This window comes from Taudactylus pleione, unplaced genomic scaffold (assembly GCF_031769625.1).
Source record: "Taudactylus pleione unplaced genomic scaffold, aTauple2 ptg000195l, whole genome shotgun sequence".
NCBI classification, from domain to species: Eukaryota; Metazoa; Chordata; class Amphibia; order Anura; family Myobatrachidae; genus Taudactylus; species Taudactylus pleione.
The window spans coordinates 6,139,050-6,153,413 of NW_028284597.1; the positions used below are offsets into that span (position 1 = coordinate 6,139,050).

The 14,364-nt window shown below is 43.6% G+C and overlaps 1 pseudogene; it reads left to right on the forward strand.

The window, feature by feature from the left end:
• Nucleotides 1–1,359: 1,359 nt before the first annotated feature.
• The window catches only part of LOC148518952 (F-box/LRR-repeat protein 8-like), a 71,268-nt pseudogene continuing 58,263 nt past the window's right edge, over nucleotides 1,360–14,364 (forward strand).

Here is a 14,364-nt window from a genome sequence, read left to right on the forward strand (position 1 = left end):
TATCGTAATCGGTATGTAATACCAACAGTCTGGATGCCTCCTGTCAAAATACAGATAGCAGCATCCCGATTGTCGGTATCCCGACGGGGGTCGGGTAAGTATACTAACCCTCCCCCCTACTCCCCCTAACCCTCACTAATTGTAGCCTAACCCTAATCCTTCCACCCCGCACCCTAACCCTCCATGGGAGTGCCTAAACCTAAGTCTCCCCCCTTAGTGCCTAACCCTAAACCCCCCCAGTGGTGCCTGACCTCCCCCTCCCCCCCAGGGTGCCTAAGCCTAACTCCCCCCCCCAAAAAAACCTAACCCTAACTCTGCTATGCTGCCTAAACCTAACACTGCCCCCCCACGGCTAACAGCTAAGACCACCCTGACTTACCTTGTTCGGGATGGTGTCCTTCTGGATTCCGGTGTCAGGACTAAGATAGGCATCGGTATTTTGATGCCTATCTTAAGTCCCATGTCAGTCTTCCCTGTCGGGATTTAGACCGGCGGCATCGCGGCCTCCAGTCTGCTAACTACATCCCAATCTATATAAGTAATGATAACTTACCAGGTACTAGTTTAAATGAAAGACTAACCTGAAGGTACAACTCCAAGGTACCATAGCAACAAGAAGAGATGAGACATCAACTCAGATGTTTGCTGATACAGTATGCTGGATACAGCAGGACTACACACAGGTGAACTCACAAGAAACACCTCAGCGCTAATGAGCCAGTAATTCAAATATCAGTGCAGCAGTGTTAAAAGAGGTGATTGCCAACCTCACAAGCATATACAATAGAGAAAAGAAACTGCGCTCTGATATTTATGTTGGGACATAGGAACAACACATTGATATGTTAAAAGAATTTATTGCTTAAGATAATAATAACAAAAAACAAAAACACATGATAAACACAATAAATATGACAAATTAGTCAGCCTGCTAGAAGCTCATAAAGGTATGTAGCAAACAGGAAATTGACAACCATGCAAATATAGGAGTTGATCAGGCTCCCAGATCTATACACACTCTCCTGTGGTAGTGACTACACCATATACCTGTATAGGTTTGGGCTATATAATGCTGTAGCAAGGGAGTTTATTAAGGCACTAGTAAAGCCTGTAGCCACTGATTCCCAACAATGTATCAATGATGATATTAGTGGAACCCGTTGAAAAAATGCCAGTTTTATATCAAAGTCATAAATTATGTGGTCAGTCTCAAGCGTGGATAATGAGGCTGACCATATATTCCAGAAGTAAGCATGTATATAGCGCGTAGAAAAGTACCCTATTGTGCAATGGACAGTCACGCAAAATTCTGCTGGGTACTTAAATATTTGAGGCTGTCAATAAGTACCTGTAGGGACCATGCCGTCCTTTACACAGAGGAGATTGGAACTGAGAATTGTCAGTGCAGTTCAGCAAGATGTGCTAAGTATTGATGTCCGACAGGTCTGCAAACCGCTTGTTTTTCTCTTGTTCGGCGTCAGCACCCGTCCCGTGCTTACAGCCGCCGGGACCTCTGTCAGCAGCCACGTGACTCAGGTCCGTATCTGGAGTGGACACTGGAGGATGCTGATAGGGTAATGGTCTAGCGGTGGTTCAAATCTCACAGGAAAAAATTGCAGGCTAATTTTCAATGTAGCGGCACCTGGTTCCAAATGGGTAATAGCTTCAGTGGCTTATATGGAGGCTGCTCTCCATAAGGTGCATATACACATAACGATTTTGTAACCAATGATTTTCTGTCAGATTATCTGTCAGAATGGGAAACAGTCGGGAAGCCGGCGGACGCAATGCCAACCGCCGTCTTCCCGACTGCTAAATCCCAGCAAGGGTTAAATGACAGGTGTCAAAATCCTGACGCCTGTCATTTTACCTACACCAGAAGACCAGCGCCCGGCATCCCGATCGAAGTGATGCTGGGCGCGGACAGCCGTGGGGGGGGAGGGCTAGGTTTAGGGCTCCAGGGGGGGATTTAGGGTTAGGCACCCCCCGGGAGGTTAGGTTTAGACTAGGTGAAGGGGGGGTTAGGGTTAGGCACCCCCGAGGCGGAGGTTAGGGTTAAGCACCCCCCGGGGGATTTAGGTTTAGGCGACGGGGATGGGGGTGTTAGGTTTAGGCACTTAGAGGGGGGATTAGGGTTAGGCACTTGGGGGGGAGGTCAGGGTTAGGCACCCCTAAGGGAGGGTTAGGGGTAGAATAAGTTAGTTTATACTTACCTGGGGACGATCGGGATTTCCACCTGTGTCGGGCTGCCGCTGCCGGGATTTGATACCGAAACTGTCAGATTATCTGTCAGATTTTACCTTGAAAAAGTGAACGATTTTTGAAGTGTAATGGACGATTTTTCCAACGATGAACGAATAATGTTCCTTCCCTTAATGAAAATCGTTATGTTGGACAGTCTGAAATGGACGATGAACGATAACTACAAACTACAATCGTTCATCGTTATAACTCAGAAACGGAACAATTTTTTGAACGATTGAACGATAATGACGTCGGTAACGACAAATCGTTCCAAAAATCGTTACGTGTGTATGCACCTATATACACACATGAAGGCTGAGACTCCTTCAATCTGGACTAGCACCCGCCCACCTGCCTCTGATGTTTTTAATTAGGGACCCATCATTTACTGACTGCACAGTCTGTATAACAAAGCCACAGGTAAGACCTACATGCATTTAGTACTACGGATCTTGGGGCGAGGGGCCCCTTGAACTGCTCTGGCTGGATCTCTTTGGGGCATCACCACTTAACACTTATTTTTAACACTTTATATCATTCTATATATGGGCCTAATTTATTAACGAGTTTTATCACCAAAACGAGTGATAAATTTCACTGTGTATGATAAATGGTGCTCCAGCCAATCAGGTCCCAACTGTCAACTGTTAGAAAAATGACATTTGGGAGCTGATTGGCTGGAGAACCATTTATCATACACGGTGAAATTTATCACTCGTTTTGGTGATAAAACTCGTTAGGGGGGCCTATGTTTGTTTTTTGCTTATGTTATGTTTTCACACATTTCTTTTTCTTTTTTTCCAACACTTTCAACACTAAGCCATTCTCACTTACCTAACACTTCACACTTTACTGCTATTTTTTATTTTAGGGTGGTTTCAGGGTGCCCCACGCCCCAGACATGAACCCCCATAGTGTTAGGGACTTACCCAATGAGGTTACCTTGACAATGGTGGGTAAGCTCATAACTTTGGCCAAATTTATGCCAAAAACCTTGCATATTATGCATAATTATTAATGGTTGTATGGTGCATCTGGTATTTCTTTTTTCTTTGTCAGTCATATTTTGCAGTTCTAAATGCAGTGTCGGCGCTACCGTGTTTCCCCGATAATAAGACCTACCCTGAAAATAAGCCCTACCCTTAATTTTGTAACCGGTCCAAATTAAGCCCTACCCCGAAAATAAGACCTACCTGAATCTCATTTTGAGCTGGGAACGCTGCAGAGACCAGCGTTCCCAGTCATGCAGTGCGCAGGTGACGTCATGACGTCACCCGTGCGCTGAGGATCCTGTGCGGCCGCGCCTGCTGGATCATGTTAGATCCAGTCAGCGCGCAAGTGAGAGCGACATCCCGGACGGTGGCGAGTCAGGTAAGTGCACTGCAATAAGGGACACTGCTACAGGGGGGCCTGCATAAGCGGCACTCCTACAAGGGGGCCTTCAAGGTGGGGGCTGCATAAGGGTCACTTCTACAAGGGGGCCTGCAAGGGGGGGGCCTGCATAAGGGTCACTTCTACAAGGGGGCCTGCAAGGGGGGCCTGCATAGGGGGCACTGCTGTCAATGTTAATTAATATAAGACCTACCCCGAAAATAAGCCCTATGGTGTTTTTTTGAACAAAAAAATAAATAAGACAGTGTCTTATTATCGGGGACACACGGTACCATTATCCAGCTTTTGGCAGCCGCCTTGGAGCGCCAGCCACTAGAGGGTGCTGCTGAGTCCACAAAAAAAAATGAATGGCATAATTCATGGCTTAGTGGCATATAATGAATTTATGACAAAGCTGTGTGGCATATTATGAATTTGCGGCAGTGTTATGAGGGACATTATTATTTTGGTGCTCTGCTGTGTGCAATATTATATATAGTATATTATGAAATTGGGACACTGTTGTGTGGCATATTATTTAACTGGGGAGGCTGATGCGTGGCATATTATGAATCGGAGGGAGCAGGGGCGGCTGGTGACATGTTGCCTGGGACGCCTGGAAACCTTGCACCGGCCCTGTCTAATTGCTGTCGGTTTTGATCTTTCAGTTCAAAACTGACGGCAGATAGAAGTTAAAAAACGACGGATAAACCATTCAAACATAAGCACTCAGCAGATCACTACAAATTAAAATAAAAAAATTGTGTGGCCCCCCCCCCAAAACAAAAAACCATAACCAGCCCCAGACCTCTCAGCATGGGCTGTTATGGGTAAAAAACAGCATTGGTTCCCCCTATTTTCCTAAAACCAGCACCAGGCTGAACCAGCTGGGGGGAAGGCAATGACATAGCAGGGGGACACACAGTGTGGGGTATCCCTGCCATCACATTAACCAGCCCCAAACTGGTCAGTTCAGGGCTGTATTTCCTCTGAAAGTGGGCACCCCTCCTGAATAGGGGTCCCCTTCCTGAGAAACTAACAGCCCTGGGCTATTCCCTGGAGCGTGCCCCCCACGCTGCCACTCTTAGGTTCATGCAGGGAGAGAGAGGACTGACTGCTGCTGCAGCAGTCTCTCTTCCCAGCCCAGCACACACACTTCATGCTGTGTGCTGGCTAGGGAGAAAGGGTGCTACGGCAGCAGTCAGTTCTCTTTCTCCCTGCGTTATATGTGGTAGAGGGGAGCGATTGCGGCCGTGAGCATATTGATTTTTTTTGTAAGGAAGGAGGGGGTCTGGCCACACCTCCCCGGTTGGCCACGCCTCCCTCCTTGTACCTGTACCTGTAGCTGTTGTCAGCCCTGGCCACCATAGCAAAAACATTCCTGCTGCTGGGGAAAATTGTCAATTTAAACTTGCCCTAGATGTCTAAAGACTCCGTGGTGTTATGTAAGTCCTGGCTGCAACACGATAAAACATTCTTTTATAACTACTGTAGGGTGATTTTTGTTACTCTCACCCTAAATCCATAAACTGCATGAAGAAATGTAATTGTCTGTTTACAAGTGCACGGATAACACGCGTCTAGTTGTTACTCATACATGTTATGCGTGTCAAAGCAATTTAAACAAAAAAACACTCTTCCCACTAGATAACGTCCCTGCACAAAGCATGTCAAGAAGTTAGGATAAGTTTGGCCACTCACTTACCGATATGTGCCCACGCAAAAAAAGATACACTTTTTAATTTGGATAAAACCTAATTTTGTATTTCCTACCTATCAAATAAGTGATCTAAGTTGTTTTTCTAAGACCGTAGCCTATTTTATCGTCAATTTCTGCTTTTTGCACACCATACAAATACAAAGGCTCTCTTCTGTCTGCTGCTAAACGTGAACGATGCTGGAAAAAAACATTACAGTTCCTTTGCAAACAGAGGGAAGAAAACGAGAGTCTTGTGCTCTACTTCAGACAATGAGCTTGTTCATGGCTGCTGTAAATAATGAGATCAGATCATTTGCAGTTAATAGTAAAGTGACAATTTAATAGCTTGGTTTACAACTGCTGATAACTTGTGCAAACTGTAACACAGGTCAGCTCAACATCTCTCCAGCAGAACGTTTGCTTCATGTTAAACATGTTTGTTTTAGCTGTTGACATACGTGCTGGTTAAATGGTGGCCTTTTTCCAGCTCGGCCTGGAAGGCACGTAGTACATGTTTAGTGTGCCACCTTGAAGAGCCAGCAATCTGTGCCTCACTGTAGTGTGCAAACTACTTAGTGTTTTCACACTCATGTGCCATATGGGGACAAGAGAATAAAACAAAAGGGTTTGGTTTTAGTAAAATACATGTAAATGGTAGGAAAAGAATAAATAAGTAATAAAAGTTGAATGCGTGAAATTTGTTTTACGTAGAGGTGCGTTGAAGAACACAATAATCCTGCATCATCAGTGTGATCGCAACTTCAAATTGCTACTCTGCTATTGGGAACGCTGCTATTTCCACTTTCAGTCTGAGGCTTTCTACTAGAGATGTGCGAATTTCGGGAATCCGGACAGATCTGAGTCACAGTTCTGATCTTCCAACGGTTCGGAATTCAGAATTTAAATCCAAATTAAGGGTTTTGGATTACAAAATTCACATGATTTTAGCTGTTTTTAAATACTCTTTATTATCATTTTTTTTTTTTATTAAACCCCAACCCAACACGGGGGTTAGAGCACATCTCTACTCCCTACTCATGTCCTTGCTGCTTCTTAACTTATAGACTTGATCACATAGCTTATCTGATTGTATACATCTTCATTAATCCACTTTAAATAGGCCGTGTCCAGAAATATTCAACCACCCCCTCCAAACTTACATCCAACAGGTCATGTTTTGTTTTGAGGATCTTAAAAGAGGGTTCCAGCAGGAAACGATATGGAAAAGGGTGGTTACACTTCTCCGACCACGTGAAAAGGTCCAGGATAGCGTACCAAGAAAAGAAGATAGACTATAGTATAGTGTACACTGTATATTGGAAGCTTAAAGCTGGATACACACCTGACAAATATATCTGCAGATGATGGCTGTTCATACATACTGATCAACCATCATCTATCTTCTGGTCACAGGTCCCGCTGGCCGGGAGGTGTGTGGCGCCTCCATTCCCATGGCCTCTGCCGCAAAAGTACGTGTGGTCGGCAGACTGGGCGTACACACAGCACGATAGATAAATATATCTGCCATTGTCTGTTTAGCACAGTCGACACATCATTCACAGACATATTGCTGGTACACACTGGCCAACGGGCACCCAATATATTGGTTTATCAATTATCGACCAATGTATCTGTTAGTTTGTACCCAGCATAATGGTACAATATGAAAAAATATTTGCAGGAAAGTTGGTGAGTAACCTCAATAAAATAGTGCATTTCGCTGAATATTTCCACAGTCTAAGAAATTTTGGAAATCCCAGAAGTGGTGACAGAGTGGAAGACCAGGGAAAGATGCAACTAATGTGGCTGCGTGTGAGTGGAGTGGAGAGAGTGTGGTAAGCAGAAGGCTCTGACAGCAAGTCAGGAGAATGATAAAACCATAAACATGTAAGCCTGGTAACCCAAATGCAGCTCTGCAGCCGAAGTCAGCTAGAGTAAGAGTGACAGTGTCTGTCCCCCAACAAATGAGTGTCATTTTCTCAACCAAGTGTGGGTTCAACAGAGTACAAAAAGAATAATGTGAAAGAAATAATCTTGCATGGTATGAGACAACATGATCTAGGGGTCTAGTAGTGTAGTTGTCAAGTCCTATTTTGGGCTAAAATGGTTGTTTATACCAGAAACATGGCTTTTTGCCATTTGTCATAGGCTATTGTTGGCAGCTGCTATAGAAACATAGAATTTGGCGGAAGATAAGAACCACTTGGCCCATCTAGTCTGCCCTTTTTTACCTTTTGATAACCTCAACCCTGTGTGATTCTCAGTTCATTGTAAGGATATTCGTATGCCTATCCCAAGCATGTTTAAATTGTTCTACTGTCTTAGCCTCTACCGCCTCTGATGGGAGGCTATTACACTTATCTACTACCCTTTCTATGAAGTAATTTTTCCTCATATTTCCTTTGAATCTACCTCCCTCCAGTCTCAGTACATGTCCTCGTGTCCTACTACTTTTCTTCTTTTGAAGAACGCCTCCCTCCTGCACATTGTTAAAACCATTGATATATTTGAAAGTTTCTATCATGTCCCCCCTTTCCCTTCTCTGCTCCAGACTATACATATTGAGATCTCTTAGTCTTTCCTGATAAGTTCTGTGATGTAGGCCACGCACCAATTTAGTTGCCCTTCTTTGTACAGTCTCTAATGTATTTATATACTTCTGAAGGTGTTGCCTCCAAAACTGAACACAGTATTTGAGATGAGGGCGTACCAATGACCTATACAGTGGTATTATCACTTATTTCTTCCTGCTACGGTTTCCTCTCCGTATGCAACCAAGCATCTGACTTGCCTTCCTCATTGCTTTGTTACAATGTTTGCTTGCCTTTAAGTCACCTGAAATAGTGACTCTTAGATCCCTTTCCTTGTCTGTAATTTCCATTAGAGTACCCTCAATACTATATTTAGCTTTTGGGTTCTTGAGACCCAAGTGCATAATTTTGCATTTTTTAGCATTAAACTGTATTTGCTATGTTCTTGACCATTCCTCTAGTCTACCTAAATCCTCCATTATTTGTCTTACCCCTTCAGGTGTGTCTACCCTGTTGCATACCTTTGTATCATCTGCAAAAAGGCATAGTTTCCCTTCAATACCATTTGCAATGTCACCAACACAGATATTAAAAAGCACTGGTCCAAGTACAGAACCTTGGGGTACACCACTTGTCACAATTGCCTCCTGAGACATCATACAGTATCATTGACAGTAGTCATGTCCCTACGATAGCTGTGGTTGAGGTAGCCAGATTTTGATAATTTAAGTACAAGTGTCCTTCAAAAAAGGAAAAAAAACTTAACTGAATAAAGCATTTTTTCCTCGGTTAAAAACAAAACAAAAACAAACAAAATAATTTTTCTATTTGTATTCTATGTATTCTTGCTTACAGCTACCAGTCAGTATCTCCGTCTGAGTATCACTTAGCTGCCCAGGCACTTTTTATTGATAAATAGCCCCAAAACAGATTTTCTACCTTTGGGATGAGTGTTGATAGAAAATCAGTCTTTCAGGCCTATTTGATAAATAGAGTCTTATAATTGTCAACTATCTCAACAAAGAGGTTTCTTCTGGAAAAAGTTAGAAAGCTGTAAATAACTTATTGTTAATAAAACAAATGTACCTCATTCATTTTATCCAAGCAAGCTGGCCTGGCACTCTTTCCTTTAATTTAGGGGGTGGGAGGGGCAATAAGCCCCCCACCAGATGCTGAAAAACTACACCTCCCAGCACGCCTTGCAACAGTTTTGCTATTTGGCCATGCTAAAACCTTTGCAAGACATGCTGGGATTTGTAGTTCAATAACACCTGTAGGGCCGCGTATTGCCCACCCCTGCTTTAATGGCTAGTACTTGTGCAATGCTACACCTGCTGCACCTACACCAGGGGCAGATTTAGATGTCAGGGAGCCCCTAGGCACAACAGTAATGGTCACACACACCTCAATGTTATTATTTATTGTTTAATTTGAAGCCTTAATTTGGCAATTGACAGTTTAATACAATAATGAAGCAAGTTATAAGATATGACATTTTCTTTTATTTTCCATTATGTATACATATTTACTAAGTAGAACAGCTTACAGGGGGAGTCTATGCATGTTGTACCAATCCACACTCCATTCAAGATGGCATAGTGTGGAAATATTTTGTAGTTACTGGGAAATCTGACAGTAATAAAGCAAGCACCCAAGTGCTGCCACACATCAAGTGGCGTCTTTAGGTTACAGCACAACAAACGCTGCCGCTATTGAACCTGCATTGGCAGAAACATGATTGCTGATTTTACCCACAGGACCCTGAGGTGGGAGAGACAGATCTTCAACCCAGTGGCTGAACAATAGGTACTATAGTACTACTAGGTAGGATTTAGAGGATACCACCATGCACTAAGGCAGGGATGGGGAACGTCAGGTCCGGGGGCCTTATAAGGCCCTTGGTATAATTTGGTCTGGCCCTCTGAGCTTTTTTCTGCTAGCCTCATCTGGCTAGCAGGGTGCCTAGAATGGCTGCAGCCAGAATCTATGCAGCAGTGCCATCTGGAGCATCCTAAGGACGCTTCAGACGGTCATATCACTGTCCTCAGGATGCTCCGGGCATTGCTGTATTCACTGGCGATTGTGACCCCGTCCCCGTGTGATGTCACATGGAGGGGCGTGGCCTGCATCAGGCCCACGAATACTGTTATATATATATCAAAATGGCCCACATTAGAAAAAAGATTCCCCACCCCTCCACCAAGGTAACATCTAGAACTGTAGGGAACCGAAACATCATACCTCATGGCTCGGCGACCTTTGTGGAGGCAGGTTAATCAATCATTTTTTTAGCCATAGTACTTTCTTAAGATGTCAAACTATCTGTGCACTATTGAAGTTCTCACAAAATATGCTTGAAATATAAACTTGTCTTCCGCTGGAGCTGTAGTTCTCAAAGGATTACGAGCAGATTTACCGGGCAAGTGAGGTGATTCATGACGGTTTCCAACTTTGAGATAGGAAGCTGAGGTATTTGATGAAGTGCTACATGTCAGAGTAATTTACTGATGCTTGACTTGGCTGCTCAGTCTGACAACTTAGCACTAGATTCTTTTCCTAGAAAAAGATATTGAATAAAAAACCAAAACAAAACAAAAAACAATATGCCACGAGCTCCTTGTTTCAGTGATGCCATTTGGCAGCGAAATCACCATCTCACAAGACTGTCTGGAATCTGAATTAGTACATTTGATATAATGGTTTAACAAATACATGTTACTTGCTGTTGTTTTGACCATATCTAACCTGTAGATCGGGGTGGGGAACCTTTTTTCTGCCGAGGGCCATTTTGTTAATAATAACATTATTCGCGGGCGTGTGCAGGCCATGCCCCCTCCGTGTGACATCACACGGGGGTGGGGCCACAATCACCGGTGATTACAGCAATGCCTGGAGCATCCTGAGGATGCTCCGGGGAGCTGTAAGGGCAGCAATGTGACCGTCTGAAGTGTTCTAAGGACGGTCCAGAAGGCACTGCTGTATTGATTCTGGCTTCAGTGTGCCACTCTAGGCACCCTGCTAGCCAGATGAAGCTAACAGAAAAAAGCTCCGAGGGCCAGACCAACTGATTCCGTTGGCCTTATACAGCCAACGGGCCTGAGGTTCCCCATCCCTGCTGTAGATGATAATGATTTAAATGTGTGAAAAATTCAATTGCTACTAAGAAATTCTTAGCAAATTGTGGTGGACCTACTGCATGCACATAACATAACTGCATTTCCCAGTGCAGGCCCCTTCACCGTAAGGAAAGAGTGCAAAATATACATGGGCCCATGGGTCACAGCAACTCTATGCCAGCCCCTTCACTCACTGGCCCACTCTGCACCCAAAGTAGAGACCCCAGCAAGGGGTCATCTACCCACAGTTCTTTCAGAGCTGGTGGAGTCTTTGCCCCTTATCACATGATAGCGGCAGTTCCCAGCCATTGATATATAGTGGTATTCTGGTGTTGCTCATTACTACAGCCAGCCTATCAGTGTCAGGCCATTGTGTCACTGCACGTAAGCAGGGCCGGGGGCCCAAGCTCTTCTAACCACTGTTGTGGCTGTTTAAATTAAGGGAGGTGTGATAAATGACAGGGGTCGGAGGATGAAATGACACGTGCTTATGAGGAATATAGTGAAGAGGCTTGGGTACGGGAACCCGACTTTCACAATGCCGATGGTCAGATACCGACAGCGGCATCCCGACGGTCAACATCGCGACGGATGTTGGTAAGTATTCTAACTGATCTATTGTTATTAAATTTATTATTTATTGGGAATTAGTCCCAATAATATTAAAAATTGCCTGAATTTAACATTAATCACATCCAGGGAGCCCATCCCTGCCCTGTGTAAGAAGAAGAGCGATTACTAATGGGTTCACTTTACTTTCTGGTTCAGAAACTGGCTGCACTACTGCCCATGTTCTAATGGAGAGTGCTGGGGAGGGATCATTCCGAGTATAGCCCACAGGTTACAATGGATAATGCCATTGGCTACTGTACTTGGACCATGAGGGACGGTTTTGCAATCAAAAGCAGTATCTGCTACAATACCTGCTGCACTACCTCTGTCCTGGGGAGAATTAATATTTGCGTGTACTCCCCACCGCCCCCCAAAAATGGCTATTTTCTGAGAATATCCAGCAGAATTGTGTTGCTAAATTTAATATATACCATGTAATAGCACGGACCTATGACCATAATGTAATACCACGGACCTATGGCCATAAAGTAATACCACGGACTTATGGCCATAATGTAATACCATGAACCCTATGGCCATAATGTAATACCACAGACTTATGCCCATAATGTAATACCATGGACCTATGGCCATAATGTAATACCACGGACCTATGGCCATAATGTAATACCTCGGACTTATGCCCATAATGTAATACCACAGACTTATGCCCATAATTTAATACCAAAAACCTATGACCATAATGTAATACCACGGACCTATGGCCGTAATGTAATACCACGGACTCATGGCTGTAATGTAATGCCACGGACTTATGGCCGTAATGTAATACCATGGACCCTATGGCCATAATGTAATACCACGGACCTATGGCCATAATGTAATACCATGGACCTATGGCCATAATGTAATACCATGGACCTATAGCCATAATGTAATACTATGGACCTATGGCCATACTGTAATACCACAGACCTATGGCCATAATGTAATACTATGGACCTATGGACATAATGTAATACTATGGACCTATGGCCATACTGTAATACCACGGACCTATGGCCATTATGTACCACTAGTGACCTATGGCCATAATGTAATACCATGGACCTATGGCCATAATGTAATACCACGGACCTATGGCCATAATGTAATACTATTGACCCATGGCCATACTGTAATACCACAGACCTATGGCCATAATGTAATACTATGGACCTATGGCCATAATGTAATACCACGGACCTATGGCCATAATGTAATACCACGGACCTATGGCCATAATGTAATACTATGGACCTATGGCCATAATGTAATACTATGGACATATGGCCATACCGTAATACTATGGACCTATGGCCATAATGTAATACTATGGACCTATGGCCATACTGTAATACCACAGACTTATGGCCATAATGTAATACCATGGACCCTATGGCCATAATGTAATACCACGGACCTATGGCCATAATGTAATACCACGGACCTATGGCCATAATGTAATACTATGGACATATGGCCATACTGTAATACCATGGACCTATGGCCATAATGTAATACTATGGACCTATGGCCATAATGTAATACCACGGACCTATGGCCATAATGTAATACCACGGACCTATGGCCATAATGTAATACCATGGACCTATGACCATAATGTAATACCACGGACCTATGGCCATAATGTAATACCACGGACCTATGGCCATAATGTAATACCATGGACCTATGGTCATAATGTAATACCATGGACCTATAGCCATAATGTAATACTATGGACCTATGGCCATACTGTAATACCACAGACCTACGGCCATAATGTAATATTATGGACCTATGGACATAATGTAATACTATGGACCTATGGCCATACTGTAATACCACGGACCTATGGCCATTATGTACCACTAGTGACCTATGGCCATAATGTAATACCACGGACCTATGGCCATAATGTAATACTATTGACCCATGGCCATACTGTAATACCACGGACCTATGGCCATAATGTAATACTATGGACCTATGGCCATAATGTAATACCACGGACCTATGGCCATAATGTAATACCACGGACCTATGGCCATAATGTAATACTATGGACCTATGGCCATAATGTAATACTATGGACATATGGCCATACCGTAATACTATGGACCTATGGCCATAATGTAATACTATGGACCTATGGCCATACTGTAATACCACAGACTTATGGCCATAATGTAATACCATGGACCCTATGGCCATAATGTAATACCACGGACCTATGGCCATAATGTAATACTATGGACCTATGGCCATACTGTAATACTATGGACATATGGCCATACTGTAATACCATGGACCTATGGCCATAATGTAATACTATGGACCTATGGCCATAATGTAATACCACGGACCTATGGCCATAATGTAATACCACGGACCTATGGCCATAATGTAATACCATGGACCTACGGCCATAATGTAATACCACCGACCTATGGCCATAATGTAATACTATGGACCTATGGCCATACTGTAATACCACGGACCTATGGCCATAATTTAATACTATGGACCTATGGCCATAATGTAATACCACGGACCTATGGCCATAAAGTAATACTATGGACCTATGGCCATAATGTAATACCATGGACCTATGGCCATACTGTAATACCACGGACCTATGGCCATAATGTAATACTATGGACCTATGGCCATAATGTAATACCACGGACCTAAGGCCATAATGTAATACTATGGACCTATGGCCATAATGTAATACCATGGACCTATGGCCATAATGTAATACCACTGACCTATGGCCGTAATGTAA